Source organism: Mus caroli, unplaced genomic scaffold (genome assembly GCF_978045245.1).
Source record: "Mus caroli unplaced genomic scaffold, Mus_caroli_1 scaffold_7, whole genome shotgun sequence".
In the NCBI taxonomy this organism is placed as follows: domain Eukaryota; kingdom Metazoa; phylum Chordata; class Mammalia; order Rodentia; family Muridae; genus Mus; species Mus caroli.
In genome coordinates this window covers 118351753-118366945 of record NW_028227262.1, presented here as the reverse complement: position 1 = coordinate 118366945, position 15193 = coordinate 118351753, and the positions used below count along the sequence as shown (strand labels likewise).

Here is a 15193-nt window from a genome sequence, read left to right as displayed (position 1 = left end):
TTTTTATGTTTTGGAAAAAGTCAGTTCTAAGAAAACAGTCTCAGGTGTGGAAAAATAAGCAGGAAATGTATATTGATATGATATTTATAATGTCATGAATTTGAAGAGGTTCGAGATGTCAATCAATATGAGATAGTTAAATAAAATCACATAGATTTCCTTTGCTACATATGTGTGTGTATGTATATATGTACATATATATATACATATATATATGTATATATATATATACACACACACACACAATTTGCTTGTTGAAAGGATGGTTATGAAGGTTGGCTAAAAACTAGACGACTGCTTCCCTAACAATGCTACATTTTAAAAATGGGGTCCACAGTTGTATAGATATCCTTAAATATACATAGAAAAATATTTGTATTCAAATATGTGTATACAAAAAATACACATACAAAAAAGTTGTATAGTTGTCCTTAAACGTGTATTAAAAAGATGAAGAAAGCTGGGGAAATTGCTTAGTCAGTAAAGTGTTTGCCTTTTAAGTATGGGGATCAGAGTTTGATTCCCCAGCAGTCCCATAAATAAAGCACCATGTGGTGGTATGTCCTTATAATTCCAGTGTTGGGGACACAGACAGGAAGATCACTAAGGCTTGCTGGTCAGCTAGTCAGGTCTAATTGGTGACCTCTAACCCAGAGAGAGGTCCTGTTTCAAAGGCAATAGGAAGTTGGTACCTGAAGAACTGAACGGAGATTGCCCTCTGCCCCCATATGTATGAAATGTGTGTGCTCACACATACACACACAGAGACGCATGCACAATGGGATGGTTTGAGTGGGGTGGTCCCCAAAGGCTCATGTATGGGATGCTTGGTGCTCTGCTGGTGAACTGTTGAGAAAGGATTAGGAGATGCCCTTTTGGAGGTGTGGCACTGGGGGTGGACTCTGAAGTTTCCCAGTTAGCTCTGTCTGCCTCATGATTGGTGTCTTAAGATTACTCTCCAGCATCATGCCTGCCTGCTTGCTTCTATGTTCCCCAACACGATGGTCATGGACTAAACTAGTCTTCGGAAACTGTAGTCTCAAAACATTTCATTTCATCAGTTGCCTTCGACCGTCACGACAGTAGAACAGTAACTAAGACACATGATGAAAAAAATTTAACCCAAATGTTGACATTAAATGCATGGCTAATTGGCTTATGTTTTTTCCTAAATCTTGGGTTTTCTGAATTTCAGTTCTATCCTAAATGAAGAAAGATATTAGAGTTCTTTTAAAGCCAGCCATTTAAAAAGGCTCTGTCTATAGCATCAATGGTCAATTGTGTTAGGTGGCTGGCCCTGCAGACTATCAGTGCCCCAAGGCTTAGTATCTCTTCATCCCAGACTGCTTCCTTTCTCTCTTCCTGCACCATGTTGGTGGTGTCCTTCTTACTCTGAAGGTCACCACCACTGGGCAATGAAGGCAAAAAGCAAACCGCTTACGCCTTGTACCTTGACACATATAAGCTAAGTCCCCACCTTCATAACTCTTTTCATTTGTCCTCAGTTTAGCTTCTCCTACCCTCAGTCAGGTTAGTTGACAATATAGTATGTGTTTTAGCATGACTAAGGAACTTTAGTGATTTTATCTTGTTTGTTGAGATAGGAATCTCTCATGTAGCCCAGATTATCCTTGCACTTGCTAGTAGCTCAAGATGACCTTGAACTTCTGGTCCTCTTGTTTCTTCCTCCCAGATATTGGGACTGCAGCATGTACCCTCATGCCCGATTTACACAGTACCAGAGATGGAACCCAGGGGTTTGTGCATGCCAGGCAAGCACTCTACCAACTCAACACATCACCAGACCTGTTTTTATTTTATTAGGAACAAAACAGATTTATGGAGTACATTGCAAAGGGCCATAGACTGGGTAGTAACAAGATTGTTGCTTCTAGACTAAAGTGATTTGAAAAAGAAAGAGAAAAAACGGGAAACAAACCCAGCCGTTACCCACTGAGCCCCTGGTAAACTCTTGGCCTGTATTACCTCTTTTTATCCTTACTAACCAGAAAAATAAATGTTACACATTGGGAAGATTAGAGGGGTTAAATAATTCACCTAAATTCACCTTCACAGGAATCTATCAAAATGAAACTTAGACCCTCATATCTCTCATCTCCAGGTCTGCACCCTTAGCTGCTACCTTGGTAGGCAGTCATCAGCTATTAGAATTGGCTGGGTAAACTTATTTTATAGACACTGCCCAGATGAACAAAGATGTAAGTCACCCTAAAACTCACAGCCAATTGATGCCAAGGGCAAGGGCTATGTATCCCAACTACCTTCTCAGTGCTTCAGATCTTCTTGATGGATAATCAGTGTCTCAACAACTGGAGAGGCCACAGAATGGATGGGGTTCTTTCTCCAAAGCACTGTCAGACTCTTTTCAACCTGTGTGTGAGAGTGTGGGTGCTAACATGCCATGCTCTCTGAACTGAAGCAGGAGGACAGCTTTGGACAGTTCATTCTTGCCTCTCACCTTACTGAGGTGCCTCCTCTCAGCTGGTGGCCCTTGAGAGCTTGTAGTAATTTTGCTGTCTCTGCCTTTCCCCTCAGTGTTGGAGTGCTGGATTACAGACGTGTAGCACTACATCCAGCTTTTCATTTTTCAGACATGGGTCCCAGGGATAGGATTTGGGTCTTAAGTACTTTTGCAGGTTGGGCTAGCAATAAAATACTCTTAAGTATTTTAACTATGTTGGTTATCTGCACTATTCCAGGCTCTCGCTAACAAACTAGACTTCATTTCATCTGCTTTGATTAATGATCTCATTCGAGGGATTTACAAGTTCTCCTCTGGCGGAAAAAAAAAAAAGATCCAACTTTTTAAAAAATGAAATAAAATTCTTAGTTGTTAAATACTAAGTCAGGTCTTTAAAAATGGCTATTTGGACTTTAAGAATTGAGTCTATTAATAGGAGACATGTACGTTATCAAAAGGAATGTTCCCACAAGTTATGACTAATATTCTTTCAGAGGAAATCACTAACAAAAAGAGATTTTCCATATAACAAGCCATTTATTTCAAGCAGCAAAGTTTAATAAAGATCTGAAATAAATCGGTTGTAACAGGAATTGAATAGAATTTCTCAGAAAACATCATTCATAATGTTGGCCAGTCCAACAGCTCACCAGTGTTCTGTGTGCCTCCTGTGGCTAAAAGGCCGGGCAAAAAACCATGTTAGTTCCTGGCACAGGTGTGAGCCACCAAAACACGACCTTCTTCGTTAACAAACATTTTTTGACAGTTTCCTGTGATCCAGACTTTGCTATATACTGTGCATGCCCTGCTGTAAGTAAATTATACTAAAAACTGAAGCTTGTCTAAATGACTGAGGCATCTAGTTAAGGAGATGGAGCAGGTGATAAAATTCTTGCCTCACTTGGAGTTTGAGCCCAAGAACCCGTGGCTCAAACCAAGAGCATAGCGTGTGGAGTTGTAATCCCAGACTGGGGATGTGGAGATAGAAGGAGGTTCAGTGGAGCTCAGGGGCCAGACAGCTTAGTGAAGTCTGACCCAGTGAGAGACCCTGTCACAAAGAAGAAAGTGAATGGTGTCTGAGAAAGGACAGCTGAGGTTGACCTCTGACCTCCACACACATGTGCAGAGGAAAGAGAAAGAAACAGGCACACACCGTTTAAGAAACTAGTGAAGAAACACTCCTAAAGCCAACACAAAGTCTGTTTTATTGGAGGTTTCTTCTTTCCTGTCACGCTGACATTTTGTGGGTGTGTACATACAGGAACAATTGAAAGTTTAAAAAAACAAACCTGAGGGCTGGAGAGATGCCTCAGTGGTTAAGAGCACCAACTGCTCATCCAGAGGTCCTGAGTTCAATTCCCAGCAACCACGTGGTGGCTCACAACCATCTGTAATGGGATCCAATGCCCTCTTCTGATGTGTGTCTGAAGACAGTGACAGTGTACACATATAAATTTAATAAATAAATAAATAAATAAATAAATAAATAAATAAATAAATAAATAAAACCCCTGAAAGTCTCTATGAATTCTAGACCTTTCTTTTACACCACCAAAATGGTGACATTTTGTACAGAAGCGGCAAGTTCAACTCTCCTCATGGTGTGAAAGGGAAGATGAAAGGCTGTTTGTCAATTGCTGCGGTTGTTGTTAGGCAACGGCTAATTCCACTGGAGAATTGGTTCTGTGAAAGGTGGAATTTTAGAAACCTACAAGGTCGCAGGCAGTGTGTTTTCCTGGAGAGTTTGAACTTCCTTCAAGGCTCGCTCTTCTCACTGAGCCTGTAAACCTTGAGGGTGGCCTGCCTAACAGTTTAGCCCGTGGAGCTGTCCGTGGTCTGAGAGGTCAGAGGGAAACATTGCATGTGGGTCTCTGACTTTCCTGGAGGCTGCTGTCTGATCTGTAGGACTCTGCCCACCACTCAGAACAGATTGAAGAGTTCCAGACAAGCCCCTTAAAATGGGCAAGCATTTTACCTCTACATTTGAGCCCAGTTTTCCTGCCTTAGATCAGGAAACAGGAACCCGAACTTCAGTTATTCAGTAAAATCACATCAAATACCTATTTTGTGCACAATGAATTCTAAATACCACGTAAGATCAAAATAACAGCGTTGCCCTCAAAGATTTTGCATTCCGGTTATAAGACACCCCCCATGTTAAATAAAAATTAAGCAGCTCAAGAACATATAGAGATGACTCAGAGACCAACAGACAGCCATGGATACAAGCGTTTGAAATGGAAGGCAAGGTGATGAGACAGAAGGAGGCTTCCGGGCAGACAGGAAGTTTGAGAAAGGACCTGAAGAAAAGGATGCTGTCTGGACTACTGCATACACATACAGTCCTGTTGCCTAAAACAAAACAAAACTAAACTAACATGTGTATTACTCTATATAACTTATGTATGTATTATGCATAAGTACTTATCTAATATGTATATAATATATGTATTAAAGAAAAAGAGTTTGAAGGCTGCTTAGTGGTTTGTAAGGATGAATGTCTTCACTGCTCATCTGTTGCTATAACAGAATGCCACAGGCTAGGCAGCTTAGAAAGAAAAGTCCAAACAATACAGAAACATGAGTACAGCACATAAATATGTGGACTCACAGTTCTTGGAGCTGAGAAACCCAAGAGCACAGGACCGTGTGATGTCTCCTATCATGCTTGATAGGGCAATAGGATGGGAGGGAGCAAGAGCCAAGGAAGCCAAACTTGATTTTCTGACAACTGACTGTGGTGAAAGTGAACTCTCTGTCCTGAGAACTCGCTGACTCCTGGGAGAAGAACATCGACCCATACAGAAGGTTAGGACCCGAAATTGTTCCCTCTGAGTCTCTCTCTCTCAACATTGCTACTCTGGACTAAAGGTTCTAATCTGCAGACCTTTGGTGAAAACATTGAAACTACAGCAGATGTGCACATACTTGTGTGGAGTGTGTGTGTGCACGTGCGCACACACACACACACACACACCCATGCAGTTGGTGGTGTAAAAGAAAGGTCTAGAATTCATAGAGACTTTCAGGGGTTTTATTTATTTATTTATTTATTTATTTATTTATTAAATTTATATGTGTACACTGTCACTGTCTTCAGACACACATCAGAAGAGGGCATTGGATCCCATTACAGATGGTTGTGAGCCACCATGTGGTTGCTGGGAATTGAACTCAGGACCTCTGGATGAGCAGTTGGTGCTCTTAACCACTGAGGCATCTCTCCAGCCCTCAGGTTTGTTTTTTTAAACTTTCAATTGTTCCTGTATGTACACACCCACACACCCCCCCCACCCCACCCCACACACACATTTGTGTTGTTTGAACCATTTTCCAGAGAGGATGCATTCATTTCTAATTTATTATAATTTTACAAAGTTTATTTTAAAAAATTAGTTAAGACTTGGTTTTGTAGCTGTGAAGGAAGGGGCTATATCAGGGTAGAACAGCTGGAGAAGGTACCTTCAGCTTGGAGCTGAAGAGGAACTGAGTACCAGACACAGGAGCCTGAGTCTTTTGCCTCTGACCAGGCGTGATGATGAGCCATGGAAAGTTTGTCAGGGATGAGTATCTGGCTGCACAAGTATTCATTTATTGGCAGGAATACTGAAGTCCCAGCAAATGAGATAAGAAGTACCCATCTTAAGAGACATGGAAGGTTGTGGTGACATCTCCTACAGAGAATCACAGCGTGAAACCCATTGCTGTGCCTGTTGGCAAAGTAAAAAACAGGCGTGCTGTCAGATCCAGTGATGAACATCTGCTTGTACTTGGTCCTTAATGTTAATTTTACTATAAATCCTTAGGTACCACTTGACATCTCCGATGGAAGAGTGAAATGTGAGAGGGTATTCCATCCCCACCCCTGGTGTGTGAGAAAAGACTGAGTCAAGTTTTAAAAGTTGAATAATGATGACTTCATTTTTAAAGAATGACAGTCCATAATACATCATTTCTTCTTGTCTTGGATCGATTGACAAATTGCATTCTTAAAAGTTTGCTTCTGGGGCTGGTGAGATGGCTCAGTGGGTAAGAGCACCCGACTGCTCTTCTGAAGGTCCAGAGTTCAAATCCCAGCAACCACATGGTGGCTCACAACCATCCGTAACAAGATCTGACTCCCTCTTCTGGAGTATCTGAAGACAGCTACAGTGTACTTACACATAATAAATAAATATTTGAAAAAAAAAGTTTGCTTCTAATTTTGACAGATTACAAACACTATATACGTTGTGCTTTGTACATGTACACAGACGTGTTCGTACAACAGACACAATGGGACAAAAATCTGTGTATCCCTTGGGATGGTAAGTATCTGGCAGACAAGAGTATCCTATGTGAGGGGACAATCTATGTGACTGACCCTTAGGCATGGTGACTCATCCTCAGGTGCTGGATTCTAGGTGAGGTAGCTTCCTTCTTGACTAAGAATGAAGAAGGGCACATCAGACAGTGCTGATGCCAAGTGATGCTTAGTAAGACAAAGGCTTTAACTCCTGAAGTGATCCTGTAACCAGGAATGCTATTTAAAATATACAGGAATGTATGTATAGCATATGTATATATATATATGGTATGTGTATGTATATGTATGTGTATGTGTATATGTATATGTATATGTATATGTATATGTATATGTATATGTATATGTATATGTATATGTATATGTATATGTATATGATAGCAGGAGGTACTTGTTACTTTTCACTTCTCCCTTCTCCAGGCATTATGATGTCATTTAAACAGTTTCCCCCTCAACATTTCCTGCCACAACATCCCAAGGTGTCTGTTGTAGAGTGGTAGATGAAAAAAAATCTTTGAGATAGGGTCTCAACTATGTATCTCTAGTTGGCCTGGAAATTGCTGTATAGACCAAGCTTGCCTTGAATTCACAGAAATCTTTCTGCCTCTGCCTCTTCTGTCTTCTGTCTTCTGCCTCTGCCTCTGCCTCTGCCTCTGCCTCTGCCTCTGCCTCTGCCTCCTCTGCCAATTAAAGGCATTCACCCCCTCACTTGGCTGATGGGTGAAATTCTTCATGGACAGAGCTGAGTTTTCTTGCTTAGTGACAGGAAAACAAATAGGAACAAGAAAAATGAGGAATTTTTCAAAACCACGTGGGAAGAGATTCCTGATTCCTTCGGTTCCATATTCCTTTCTTCTGTATTCTTTATCATCAGTTAAAAGGCCTTTCTTCCCCCTCTTCCCACAACAAACAAGGACAACAAGAAGTATGTGGCCCCTCTGTGTTAAGAGAAGGCAGAGATGCAAGGTGACTCTGCACCCTACCTAGTTTGACACATGTAGACCTGCCTTATGAAGACATTCTTCACAATAAGTGTGTTTTACAACAATTTTCATGTAGTTTGGAGGCTGGAAGTTAATCTAGAGGTAGACATTTTCTCTGTTAAGAAGCCTGGTTTAGAGACATAGTACCCCAAACAAACAGCTAGGCCTGGGCCTGAGAAGATGCTTAGAGGAAAAAGATGTGTAAGCAAGCATAAAGACCGGAAGTCAATCCCCAGCACCCATGTAAGTGCCAGGTGGCTATAATAGACTACCTCGAAGTCCAGATCCCAGGAAGGCAGAGAAAAGGGATTCCCACAACAGGTTGGCTAGACAAGACTTATTGATAGACTCTGAGTTCAATGGAGAGACCCTGCCTCAATAAGTAGAGCACAGTCAAGGCTTCTGGTGTCAATGATGTTCTTGGACTTCCATGTGCAGGAGCATATATGTGCCCTCATAAAACATTTATAACCACACACTTACATACTCAAAGACAAAGCAATATATATATATGTATATATATGGTGATTTATACCTGGAATCCTAGCATTTGGGAAGTAGAGTCAGGAGGATTTTGAGTTTAAAGCTGGGTTACATAGCACCAGCCTATCTCAGAAGTAAAAAAACAAAAATGAGCATCATTTTCACCTACTACCCATGATGATCTTGACAAGAAATGAGAATTCAATCCATCAACACTAGTACTAGCCAAGTTGAGTAAAACAAATAGTGTTCATCAGTAGGGCTATAGAGAACAGAATTATGAATTATTATTATTATTATGAAGAATTATACCTTCAGAATAATTCATCTTACGTGGGCCTGGCCTCTATCTCTCTTCTCACTCCTTAACCCCTGTCTCTTCTCCATCCTGCCCCCCTCCCTGGTAAATGACACCGTGTAAATTCTAAAGGGTGTGCATGAACATCTACTGCTCTACTTGCCAGGTGTGTGTGTGTGTGTGTGTGTGTGTGTGTGTGTAGAAGGGTGCATGGGGGGCAAGAAGGAGAGTTGCCCCACCTGTGTGTAAAAGAGGAAAACTGGGAAAAGCTTTTCCTTGAGTCTGATGCTCTCCTACTATGTGACCCTTTCTGTAATTGACAAAAGCCTAATCAAACACTAGGGGGGAATATCCCCTAGTTTTTTGTTTCTTTGGCTTTTTTTTTTTATCTTTTTCTTCCTTGCCTGCTTCCCTCTTCATGTATCCTCACCATGTCTGCCTGCCTTCCTTTTTCATTTTCTTTTCTTTATTTCCTCCTTTTTTTAAAAAAAGACAATATCTTGCTATGTAGTCCTAGCTAACCTTGAGCTTGAACTGGCAGCAATCCTCCTGCCTCAGCCACCCAACTGATTGGATTACAGATGTAACTTGGGAAAGGATCTCTATAAGTGCAGAAACAATTGTGTGTTTGCAATACCATCTTTTAAAAAATTAGATGAGATACCTGAAGATCATATGAACAACAATCAAGAATGGCTCGATAGGAAACATTTTGGACCCCTTCCCTCCCAAAAAAGCCCAACAACCCTTTGCCTTTAGCTCATCTATTTATATATCCACATGTTTAAGATCGAACATACAACTATATGCAAAACACAGGCTTCCTGTGAGGAGGCTGCTCTAACTCCAGGTCCCCAGAAGCAACAAAACAAATACCCCATTCATTGCTTGATGACATCAGCCAGCTCCTGCCTGGTGACCTAAAATGAGTTGAGGGACCTAGTGTCTTCATTTGTGCTTGCCTTCTGAGTTCTCCAGAAAAACTTATTTTTAAAAATATAATTAATATTTTTGTTAATCTGGTCAAGGAATTATGTACTTATTATAACACGATGTTTATAATTTAATTATATAAAATAAATGATTAAGATATACTGTGAATGTATAGGATTCTTAATAGATTCACATTATCATAAAATGCAGGATTTATTTATGTCATTATTATCTTGTCTTTACATATCATTGTTGGTGGTCATCACATTGGTTTTTGAGATGGGGTCTCACTGTATTGTCCTGTCTAACCTTGAACTCTTGAACTCACGCAATCCTCCTGAGTCCCAACTCCCCGGGGCATCAGTGTGTTCCAGCATACCCAGCTTCATTTACCTATTTTTAAGTGTTGTAAATGCTTCAAAACTTAAACTTTGTAATCCAAATGTTGCATGATCTTCTCTTGGGAGAATTTCCTTAGCTTTTCTCCTTCTAATCACCAGGCAACTGAGAAAGCTGATCCTGTGTCTGAGATGATGGTCGCTGGTATTAAACATTTCAATGTGAGAGGGGCTATAAAGACTTCTTGTCCTCCCAGCCTTCTTTACGATGGTTTTGTCGATTGTCTCCCTCATGTTCGCTTGCCAGCAATAAGCAGAAATATAGCTGGGGCTGTGTTAAAAAAATTCATTGGCCACATTCATTGCTCTTCACCAGGGTTTCCTCAGCAGTGCCCCAGAGCAGGGACTGCGCCAGCCGGCAGAAACAGCTAGTTCTTGTCTGCAGTGAAGAATAATTGGAAGCATGGTGCCTGTTTCTTTTCCTGTGAGTAACAATCCATCCATTTAACATTCTTTCTCGGTGCTCTTGAACTCTGTGGTAGAGCCTGTGTTCCCGGCTCAGTTGGGGCCAATCCGAGAAATGCCGACCTTCCTGCCTGCTGCTGGCCCATTCAGTGTGGAGCAGGGACAGCATCTGATGGCCTGGCTCTTCGATACAGAGCGAGTGACAGGCCACACTAGCATCAGGCTGGGAAATGCTAATCTGGGGGAAATCGTGATAAAATTTATGACAGTTATATGTTAATAATTCCCCTCAATCGCAGAAAGGTTGGACAACTTTGTACTTTCTTCTGCTCCTTGTACCACAGCATTCTTTCATCTTTTCTGGCCAAAGTATATTGATTTTGTAAACACTCCATAAAATGTTGCCTATTCTCTTCTCATATGTAAAAATATGGTTTGTATGCTATTTGTTAATCAAAAACATATATTTGTCTCTGTGTAGATAATGAGCTTTGGAGTCTCTAGTCCTGGCCATCTTTGCGTGTTTTTCCTGTCCTTTTCTAGAGAGTTCTGATAGGAGGACATCCAAGCCTACTATCGAGATTGTTTGCCCCGTCACATACTCCTTGGCTTTGTTTGCAGTACAATCAGCTTACAATTTTTAAACAACTTTTCTATTTTTTTATTTATTCCATGATAATTAGGCTCCCATGCTTATAAAATAACCAGAGGATGGTTGGTTAATAAATAGAAATGCCTTTTTCTTAAACATGAAGATATTTGGAGAGAGGGAGTCTGGGGCTGGTGTACTGGCTCTGCAATTGTCATCTGAGATGCAGTAGTCTGTCTTCCCTGATGGAGATTCGGCTGTTGTCTGTGTTCCCATCCTGCCGCTTTTATCAAGTCATAGCTGTGACATGCGCACCCAGCTGCAGCTCTCACTCATGTATTCCAGACAGGAAGTGGAGAAAGAGGACTATCAACTGGAGAAGCTTCTAGTTCAATTCGCCCCATCCACTACATCCCTGACCTCAAATTGAAGCCAACTGGAGGACTGAGTTGTAGTTCAGGGGTGGGGTGTTTGCCAGCATTCACAGCCCCTCAGTTCAGTCCTCAGCACTGCAAAGGAAAATAGGAAAGGGCAATGGAGGAACTATTACTCTCAAATCCAAGCACATTGCCACGTCATATTAAAGCAAGGCAGACGGTTCAGTGTAACACAGCAAGCCCTGCTAGGAGCCTCCATCATAGCATAGTTCCTAGTCCGTGCAGGTGGCCTTGCACCTGACCTCAATGCTGCCACCCCCACCTTTGGATTGGGTTGGCATACATCTCCCCAGTCATCTCTTGTCACTTTCTTGAGATAATTTCCTTATACATATATTAATTTTTATTTTAGCTCAGTCTTACAGATCTTTTGAAAGGGAAACTCATGCCAGGGTATATTTATTTATGTTCCTTCCATCTTAGGTTTATTCATTTTTAGATATTGTTTCTCTTTTTCCTTCCTGAGATCAGTTAACGTTGATATTTGTTTTCCCAGGTATTGTCTTTTAAAAAGGAAGTTTCCCATTAAAGTATTTTTTTTTGTTGTTGTTGTTGTTTAAATTTGGTTTGGTTTTGTCTTGATAAGCAATCTAACCATGAACCTTTGTCTCAGAGATTTGCTATCAGTTTGTTGAGGGACAAATGTAATTTTAGTTTTTCAGCTGTGACATGTAAGGTCACCAAGGGACTTGATAGGGCAGTACATTGCCCTCATTTCTTTCAATGACTTTTAAAACAGCTATGAATACCCCCTGCCTGCCCCACACTCTTCTACAGAGCTGAGAGGAACCGCCCTTAAAGCCTTGGTTCCTTTCCAGGTCTATCTAATGGAGGAAGAAGTTATACTTCCATCCCAGAATTCCAAAGTCCACCTAGAACCATTGTCTGTAATCCCAGAACTCTGTATGCTGAGGTAGAAGAACGGAGTTCAAGGCCAGTTTGGGCTCTTATGTGAGACCTTTCCTTAAAACAAAACAAAAAACAAAACAAAGCGCCCATCTGGGAGTGAATTATAAGAAGTATGTATTTATTATCTTTGTTCCTGCCTTTCTCTACTGAAAAACGAATCATCTGTAATGGTGGAACCATGGCTGGGACACATTGTGGCTTGCTCTCTGTATCAGCTTTTCTTGTAGCCATGACAAAAATACTGGAAAAAAACAACCTGCCTCAGGAGAGCTTTCCTTTGGCTTAAGGTTTCAGTCCATCACAGTGGGGCAAGCATGGGAGAAAAGTTCACAGAGGTGCGAGTGTGAGCAGGCAGTGTAGTCACATAGTGACAGCAAAAGACAGGCAGAGAGGGGGATAGGCATGGCACCATCGATGAGCTGTCTCCCTCAGAGGCCCATTTCTAGTTGCCTAGTTGTCCTCTCACTAGACCCTGTGTGTGTGTGTGTGTGTGTGTGTGTGTGTGTGTGTGTGTGTGTGTGTGAGAGAGAGAGAGAGAGAGAGAGAGAGAGAGAGAGAGAGAGAGTAGCTTTGACTAACTGGTCTGGAACTCACTGTGTAGACCAGGCTAGCCTCAAACTCAGAAAGATCCATCTGCCTCCCAACTGCTGGAATTAAAGGCATATGCCACCATGCTAGACTGTGGTATTCATTTTGTGTTTGTTTTTAATGTGTGTGAGTGTGTGTGTGTGTGTGTGTGTGTGTGTGTGTGTGTATCAGAAGATGCACGAACCCTTGCCCAAATGCCTGTGGGCATGTGGAGATCAGAAGACAAATTGTGGGAATCAGGTCAGTTCTGTTGTTTGTCTGGGTGAGTCCCAGGGATGGAACTTGGGTCGTCGAGCTTGGTAACAGGCACCTTTGCCTGTTGAGTCATCCAGTTGGTCTTGCATTTGTTCTTTGAGGGACTGAAAACCTTCCATGAAAGGCTTGTGTAACAGTCCGTTTGGGCTCTTTCAGAGACTTGCATGTGAAATGTAGCTTTACGTTACTCAGTGAGATCGCTTCTCTTTTTCTTTGAGTTCTACATTTCTATGAGTGTGTCGCTTGTGAAGGAAGGCTTTTCTCTCTTGTTTGGTTCCCAGTCACACCTTCCACTTCATGCCACAGCAGCACACTTGTTCCCAGCAGCAATCAAGGATCCTAAAATTAAACTAAAGACTTCAAGTGGTACCGGTTAGATAGGAAAGCTGATGATTTCTTACCACAGGGACAAAATAAAAGGAGAGTCTTATTAAAGCCGTACAACTTCAACCCAACTTTTCTCTTCTAATTTATTTTTCTTAAATTATTTTAGATATCCTGTAAGTATGATTTGACTGGGAGATTGTACAGACTTTGACAAGTCTTTGGAATGATTGCTCTCTATGGCAAAATGCACTCTGAGAAAATATTTAGTATTACATATGAAATAAGTAAATAATCTGTGTATACAAGAAACTTTTCACCTTGAAATGCATGGGTTATCATATCTGTCCCTGGTGGACCCTAACCCTTTATTATTGAGATTGCAGTGTGATAGCCCTACCCCACCTCCACAGTTTTTGCCATTCCCCATGTATCATTGGGTAAGAGAGGGACCAAAAACCATTCCATTGCTGGGAACGACAGCCTTCCTAACACCACCAACACCACTGCCATGTATGATAAAGAAAATAATCAATAAATCAGCACATTTTAAAGCCACCATGTCTCCTCTTAGGTCTTTTTCTTCTGGTCTGACTGCGAAAGGAACTTGACTTCCTACCAGACTTTGGGAGGCCTGGGAAAGTTTGAGACTAGAAAGAAAAGTGTCTGTTGAAAACAGAATTAATTAGGCAAAAATAAAGCTGTATAAGCTTGCTATCAGGTTTGAACATAAAACTGTATTTCTATATAGCGTATAGCTGCTAATACTATCAGCTATAACTGAAGATCTAGGAGCTGAGAATGTATGCTTAGTGAATGTAAGGCCTCAGCTTCCTTTCTGGTACCAAAGACAAAGGGCAGATATGGTGGTGTGTATGCCCCTAATCCCAGCACCCTAGAGGCAGAGAAGGGCAGATCAATGGAAGTTTAGAAACAGCCTGGATCACCTAAGAAGTTCCAGGCTAGCCAGAGCTACGTGGTAAGACTGTCTCAACTATAAACTGGCTTTATTTTGACAGTTGTTGAATGTTCAATGATGAGCTTGGAAGTTTTGTTTGTTTATTTACTATTTTTCCTATCTTCGGGAGTATTTAACACAGACAACTGCTTTAGATGGGTTAATTCCTCCCCAAAGGGGGTTTTATAAGTAAATTTATCAGTATTATTCAAAACTGGCCCGGGTTCAATATGTTAACAGCACACTTCAAACCTGTACACAAATCTAATGGCTCATGCTTTGGTTGAATTGAAGAGAGTAGTCTCCTGTCGTTTCATAAGTAGCGTTTGAAAATAAACATTGAGCTATTTCTGTGAGAAATGTAGTTCTTAAGCCAAGTCGGTGGTTCTGTAGCTGTCTAGTTTTTGACCATTTTATAAAATCTAGATAATCTTTCATGTTACTTGGTTTGAGAACGAGATGGGGAACCAGGTGTAAACTCATCCCTGGAATACAAAACTTATTTATTTCCTTGTGTCTCTTTCCGTTTTGATTTTGTTTACTTGTTTTTCTAGTTAAGAGAGCAAGAATCCAAAATCTACACTTAGTATTTTCTAAAATCACTTAAGAACGATCCATGTTTGAAAGATTTCTAATGTATCCTATAGAACCCTGTTATAACCAAGCATGCTCTCTTTGCTAAGAATAAATACAGAACAAAGACTATAAATAAATGGTGTGTTCTAAGAGGCCAAATTGTAGTGTCGCCTCTGTGAAATTTCTCACATTCTCTGCTGGCCTGGGCTTAGAGAGCGATGATACGGGCTTAGGACTCCTGTATCCACAGAGTGTGCCTTGACACAAAAATA

The 15193-nt window shown here is 41.1% G+C and overlaps 1 protein-coding gene across 15 annotated transcripts in view; it reads left to right on the top strand.

The window, feature by feature from the left end:
• LOC110296538 (uncharacterized) overlaps window positions 1-15193 on the top strand; it is a 159193-nt gene that overhangs the window by 49840 nt on the left and 94160 nt on the right. For 13 of the 15 annotated variants that reach the window (XR_015047669.1, XR_015047670.1, XR_015047665.1 and 10 more), the window contains exon 2: window positions 10197-10304. The exons of 1 other annotated variant lie outside the window; for it this stretch is intronic. The gene's annotated coding sequence lies outside the window, so the exon portion shown is untranslated. Of the gene's footprint in view, window positions 1-5917; window positions 6790-10196; window positions 10305-15193 lie in introns of those variants that run through there. One more of the 15 variants, XR_015047672.1, reaches the window with a different exon arrangement.